The sequence below is a fragment of the Macrobrachium nipponense genome, chromosome 9, assembly GCF_015104395.2.
Source record: "Macrobrachium nipponense isolate FS-2020 chromosome 9, ASM1510439v2, whole genome shotgun sequence".
Lineage (NCBI taxonomy): Eukaryota > Metazoa > Arthropoda > Malacostraca > Decapoda > Palaemonidae > Macrobrachium > Macrobrachium nipponense.
Genome location: NC_061110.1, coordinates 22,336,662 through 22,343,932, shown reverse-complemented (window position 1 = coordinate 22,343,932; position 7,271 = coordinate 22,336,662). Strand labels below are relative to the sequence as shown.

The 7,271-nt window shown below is 38.3% G+C and overlaps 1 long non-coding RNA gene across 1 annotated transcript in view; it reads left to right on the top strand.

The window, feature by feature from the left end:
- Positions 1–5,518, top strand: part of LOC135218544 (uncharacterized) — a 17,387-nt gene extending 11,869 nt beyond the window's left edge. Inside the window, exons 2-3 of the long non-coding RNA XR_010315354.1 lie at positions 1,613–2,403; positions 3,041–5,518. This is a non-coding gene — a long non-coding RNA (uncharacterized LOC135218544). The remainder of the gene's footprint in view (positions 1–1,612; positions 2,404–3,040) is intronic.
- Positions 5,519–7,271: the final 1,753 nt, after the last annotated feature.

Genomic DNA, 7,271 nt, shown 5'->3' with positions numbered 1-7,271 from the left:
CGAATTCTTTCTATTCCACTGACCGCTCCGGCTCTGGTAAACTCTGGAGACATCTCTGGTGCTTAAGTTGAATATTTTCATTTAAACTTACGTATGGACTGCGCCGTTCGGCTGTTATGCACAACGTGTTCAGCCTACATTTGTCTTACCGCTTTCTACCAACTGGACGAATTCTGATTAACAATTTTTCGTGGCTTGTAGTACGCAATTATATTACACGTGTATTATTACAAAACGTAGTGACACTGCACGATCGTGGCTTGTAGTAAGCAATTATATTACACGAGTATTATTACAAAACGTAGTGACATTGCACGATCGTGGCTTGTAGTAAGCAATTATATTACAAGAGTATTATGACAACGTAGTGCCACTGCATCGAATTCTGAACACCTAGTTTTTGTACTTGGTTTATTGTGGTTTGTAGTAGGAAAGTGTGTAATAAAAGTATTATTACAAAACGTAGGTATGTAGTAGGAAAGTATGTAATAAAAGTATTATAACAAAAGGTAATGCCACTGGCGAATTCTGAATAACTAGTTGTCGTACCTGGTTTATTGAGGTTTGTAGTACGCGAGTATATTACAAAAGTATTATTATAAAACGTAGTACCACAGAAACAGGTGAAATCAGTAACTGGATGGACAAAGAACACCTTCAACCGGTTAGAGAAGACCTTAAACTTAGTATATTTGAAGGACCTTAAAAGTCATCTGAGGTAAAAGTATAGCTTACGAAAAGACCAACATGGAAAACTCATATCAAGAATCTTCTGGAGTTTCACACACACACACACACACACACAGAGAGAGGAGAGAGAGAGAGAGAGAGAGAGAAGAGAGAGAGAGAGAGAGAGAGAGAGAGAGAGCAAAATTCCAAACTAGTAGGATGATAACAGCAAATATATATTTTTATTTTGAAAAAAAATTATTTTTCACATCGAAAGAAAATCTTTCCCACCGTTATACCTACATTATTAAGGGGTCAGTTGCCTGACGCGCCTAGTCCTCCACTGGCTTCTATCAAAGGAATAATCCTCCACCAAACCTCTTCTCTCCATTAATCCACCTCAGCATTCTTAACTCTGTTCTCTCAAGTTTTACTTCTTCCTCTTTTCTTCTTAGAGCCCATAATTTCCGATCCATACATTAACACTGGTCTTATCACTGTGCTATAGATCTTGACTTTTAGCTTTTTTGACGTTTTCTTACCAAATACTACTCGAAAGGAAATCATGGTTTATGACTAGTAATAAAAAAAATAAGAGCAAAAAGAGGTGGAATGTTCTTTACTTGTGACCACCGACTAACTGTGCCTATCTGATTTTCCAACCTCTTCAACTTCAATTTATATATATAAAAAATATTTATGTAATGTGTCTTTCCTTATACTCACAAGCCCAGAAACTTTTCCTGATTTTGTTTTCCTTGATTCCAAGGAAAGGAAGAGACCTTTCTCGCCTTTCTTCCTCTTACAGTTGGGAGAGGAAGAAAGGTAAGAAAGGTCTATTATTAGACTAACCCTGGAGTTCGGTTAAGCCTGCCTTCCCTTTCTCTTCTTCTTCTTTGACCTCTGTATCTGAAAGAATCCAATCTTGTTTATCGTCCCGCAGATGTACCATTCCAACAAGAAGGTCAAGAGAGAAAAACCTCCGTCTTACGATGACGTCATGAGTGGCGAAGCCCCTCCCCCAGCCTACTACGAACTCTTCAGCGAGGTCGAGGGTCACGGCCAGGACCCAGCAGCAGAAGGTGTCGCCGATCTCTCCTCTTCCCCGTCACCACCTTTGCCGCTGCCATTCTCGGGAGAGCTGACCCACAGACAACGGCGGACGTCGGTGGCGAAATCCGACACGCGCAAGACGAGGAGTTTCGACGTCATTTACGTGCCGGCGATAGTGACCAGGCTGAGGAGGAGACTGTCTCTCAGTTCAGTGTGCGGAGCCAAATGAGGGAGGAGAGAATGGACTGTATTTCAGAGACTTGCCCCCAGATATATGAGACAAAGTGACTCTAGTCCTAACACTAGAGCAAAACAAAATTTAGTTTTTAAGTTTTACATTTATTTATTTAATGCTAAACTATTTCTCCTATTAATATTCAGGGTATATATTTATTAAAAGTTATCCTTCACAACAGCCATACTTCAGGGAAGTATGCCTCGACGCATTCACTTGATTTCTTTTGGAGAGAGGAGAGAGAGAGAGAGAGAGAGAGAGAGAGAGAGAGAGAGAGAGAGAGAGAGAGAATATTGAGTTAGGACAGAACTGAGCTAAATTACGTTACATAGCTACGTAACGTAAACTTCTGTTCGAAAATGAACTCTACACAGAGAAAATGAAGCACATTCAAGCACCAAGGTCCACAGTAGCCGAGATTTATGACGACCCGCTACGGCAACAGGGTAAGCTGAGCATATTACAGCGGTTTTAATTGTTGGTGTTAATTCTCCACGAATTTACCTAACTATCGGCAATAAACAACACAGTTTTAGTCAATTAATAAATGCCGGGAAAAACAAACTATATTATGTTACTTAATGGCCAAGGATTTTGTAAGTCAAAAAACGTTCATAAAAACACACATTATATATATATATATATATATATATATATATATATATATATATATATATATATTCATTATGTGTACAGTGGCGGATTTAGGGGGGAGGGGGCGAGCAGTCCATGTTCTAGGGCTCTGCACCTCAGCAAAAAAATTAATAATAATTATAAATGCATAAAAATTAATTAAATAAAAATAATAACAACAGTAATAATAATGGATTAATATATATATAATATATTAAATAATGTTTTAAATATGTCTAAAAAATGTAAGGTCCCACTTTTGCTTGCCAATAAAAAAACAAAAAGAACACTAAGATCACCGGCCACTGGCCTAAGGCCCTGCACACCCTAAATCCCGCCCCCCGCCCCGCTCCCGTATGTGTAGAATGAAAACATTATAGCAATTTCTCCGCTGTTGAGGCTATATTGCCTTTTCTGTGCTTTCGAAATAACTTTTCTTTTTTGCTTTAGGTACCAATGAGAAGATGAGAAGAGACTGAGAGGGCACTGAGAAGACCAGTGACTCCCCACGGATGAACTCCTCAAAGAATCTAATTGGGAACCAGGACGACACGAACAAGAAAACATTGGAGAAGACGGACAATCACGTCCTCATCGACACTGGTGAACGCTACTGGCGAATAAATAGAATTCCAAGTAGGCCCATGCATAGGAAAAACATTGAAAACATCAGTTAGATAGAATATACACTTTAGGCTGGAGGCCAAGCACTGGGACCCATGAGGTCATTCAGCTATGAAATAAAAATGGAGAATAAGAGATTTGAAAGGTGTAACAGGAGGAAACCCTCGCAGTTGCACTATGATACGATTGTTAGAAGAGTCTGGAACGTAAGAGGGAAGACAGAATATGAAAGGAGGTACAGCATAAGGAATAAAAGTAGATGCAGTTAGGGACTGAAGGGACGCACCAAAGAAACTTAAGTATAAAGCTTACGTATAAAGGATTGAAAACATCTGGGCCACCACATTCTTACGGTGCAAGATGATTATGAACGTGGATACGTGCATGATCCATCACATTCTTGACCAAGCACCCCATGACTACTCTCTCCATTCTGCATTCATTAATGATCACGGAGCTTCAGTTCCTTCACTAAACAGTCAGGGTTCTTCTTCTACTCTTTTGTATGTATCCTACGTCGACGCCCTATCTCTCAAAACGAACACATCCCTCAACTTTTAGCTCCATCAGAGTTAGGTACTAGAATATCTCCTGATATAATTTCCAATTTTCATTTTCTAGTATTTGAATGATTTTAAATTTATTTAAATTTTTTCATATTTATTTTAACATTCATAAATGTTTTCACTGAAAATATTTTTTTAAGTATAATTATACGTACTTTGGATTGTCTTACAACCCTGATGATGGGACAAAATATCCCAAAAATTTGGGCAATAAACACGAAATACTACTCTGGCTGTTTTCTCATTATTCTTATTCCTTCTGAATCTTTAGCATTTCAGATGCCTCAACCTTTCTGTCTTTAAATATATATAATATGCACATAGGAATGTCAAAATCCATATGACTGATACCCCAGAGCCGTACCCCATGTTGACATTAGCCAAGAAACTGAATTCTATCTTGACACTTTATGTACCCTCTCTCTCATGCATTTGATCACCTAATGAATTTCCGTGGAGGCTCTAGGGGCTAACGACTCAGGGAAACATTGTATCCCTGGGGGTGAAATCTCTATTTATTAATATATCTGTGGATACTTCAAAGAGATCATCTTTGACACTGTCAATATAGATGCCAGCTCCCAATAATTAAGCAGATATACACCAAGAGCACAACCCCCTTCAGATCTTGTGGATATGTGATACGTATTCGTACTGTACAGCAAGATGGCATTGCAATCAGTACTCTCTGCACGTTACTTGGACCATTGAAGAAAGTATATTCACCCGTAGAAAAATGCCCTTCAACCACTTCATGTAATTATATGCCAAAGAAAAGCTAAAGTATCTATGAAGAGCCTCTATCAAAGTGTTGGGCCAAACATAAATGACAAAGAAAAGCTACGGGATCTGAAGATTTCATTGAAGACAAGGGACAAACCTTAAATTTAGACTCAATATCGACAACTAGCTGTTTCTCACGGATGTTCACTTGACTCAAAAAGAATGAAGGCTTAGAAACCTATAAATCTGGGTCTTGGCCAGAACAGGAATAGTGAATCCCCTAGAAAAAACCTACAGATTAACGAGATAGAATAGAATATACAATTGAGGTCGATGGACAACTGCTGGGACCTATAAGAGTATTAGCACTGAAAGAAAAATAGAGAGTAAAAGGTTACAACGGCAGTTGTAATATGAAACAATTATTAGAAGAGGGTGGAAGTAAGATGAGAGAAAGAATGTGAATGGCAGTACAAGGAATGAAAGGGGTTGCAGCTAGGGCCTGAAGGGACGCTGCAAAGGACCTAGGTAATGGCTACAGTGTACTGTGCATGAGGTGCGCTGATGGCATGTCATCCCCTACAGATACACGAGCACCATAAACCAGACGAACACTAACACACTTCAGACTGGAGAGCCACTCACACATCAGAAGGACCACTGAGAATTGGTGTAATAAACAAGCCTGTACCTACCACCTGTATTTACTGGTCCATTAGAACACGATGGATGTTAAGCAGAATGTGCAAACTTCAAGTGAATTATGTCTGACTTTATACATTAGATATAACTATACAGACAAATTGTAAGGAAAACTAACAAGAAATTTCATTATTGTGCAGTTGTGTAAAAATATGTGGAAATTTTATTATTGTGCAGTTGTGTAAAAAATAAGTGGAAATTTTATTATTGTACAGTTGTGTCAAAAAGTTGTAGTTTTACAAAAGAAGACAAAAAATAATAAGTAAATCAGACATTTACAAAAAAAAAACAAGGAAACTATCTCATTATTTTAACCACTTAATAAATCTTATTTTAATACAGTTTATCATGATCTCACAAAGTTTAAAACATACCTATACCTATTTATCGTCTTACGCTTTTGTTGATTGTTTTGCTCATATAACAATCACTCGCATTTTATGATCCACAACGAAATGAAGTTATGAAGATGACTACAATTGCCCCAATTGGGAACCCCTGTTTAATCAATAAAGAATGCCTGTGAATGTGTAGCCAGGGATGCAGTCAGAAATTGTAAATTACTCCTAACCTTGATGACTGAGGATATTGATACTCATTATCTTATAACTGAAAGGTTCTCAGCCCATCAAGATGGTTAGGTAGCTAAGAATAAGCCCTAAGGTGGTCGGGAAGTGTGGTAAGAATGATAAGAACTTGCAAAGTTTTAATATAAAACATAATAGCACCTTACTGGAACGACGATGAATTTCACACTGCAGATGATTCTTGTGGCAATTTCTTGTTTCAGACATACATCCGAACTGACCACCATAAGGACAACACAAGACCCAACAAGACTCATCACAGCCCTGTTTAAAAAATTGGAATGATTGCATGAGTATAACACAATTAAAAGATCTTATACAAGATTTTTACTTTGCAGATATGAAATAAATGTATAAGCACTATGTACTAGTGTCAAATACTGTAATACATAGTACGTATTACTTTGATATTTAGGCAGAACCATAAACACTGGGTCAGCGCATGGAGCACATACAACTATGAAGTGAACGCATCACAAAGGGGTTCAAAAGAGGCATGATAAGAGAGAGAAAGGCGAAGCATTACCTTTTTTGACCAGGCATTGCAGCCGGAAAATTCACTCCTTTTCCACTGTATTGACAGCGAGACTAATTCATTCATCAGAGGTGATATGGTACTATGGACATGTTACAGTTATATGCTGGAATGTACAAAGATAACTTGAATTAAAACAAAATATGCAGCCAATCTAAATACGTACATGTTTATTAGGTAGATGCATTTGAGTATGCTGACAAGGTACTGGTTTAATTTATGCTATCATAATAGAATATCATAAAAATGAAGATGAACTTTATATTTGCATTTGCAAATACATTGTATTTGCATTTACAAATACAACATAAAATGTAGAACCATTCCATATCCTTACCTGGTAGATGCTTTTCATGATGGATAAGGTACTGGGTTATTGTTTACAAGAAATGCATTTGCTACAGATCAGTTTTTTGTAGGGGATGGGCTTCATACCAGGACTTGAGTATGGTGATGGGGGCGCTGCGATGACTTCCAAGTAGGCTGGCATTGGCTTGTCAATGAAGACACAGCCACATGAAATTGGAACTTTACTGCTTTTTCTTGACTCTGAGGCAGGTATGGGCTCCTGTATGAAGTCATTAGAGATGGATTGGTGCATCGTTACATAGGAATATGAAGTAGACGCATGGAGATTCTCAGTGAGCTCTGCTTCTTTGTTTCCCAGTAGGATTCCGTGCAAGGTTGTTACTTTCTGACAACCCTGCAATTCTTGAGAGCTCTTCTTCAGGTTACAAGTCACCTTCAGGAAGGACGAACTTGCCTGGAACACAAGGCATTTAGATGAATACCATTTTGACAAGAGAGGGATTGTCTTCTTCCTTTGTAATGGTCTTGGGGGGGGGCCAAGGAGGACCCAGGCCAGTTGCGACTTCCTAACTGCATTTGGTGGCAAAGGCAGCTCTGATTTAGTGAGGTGTGCTGGGTTTTTTACTCAATTAATC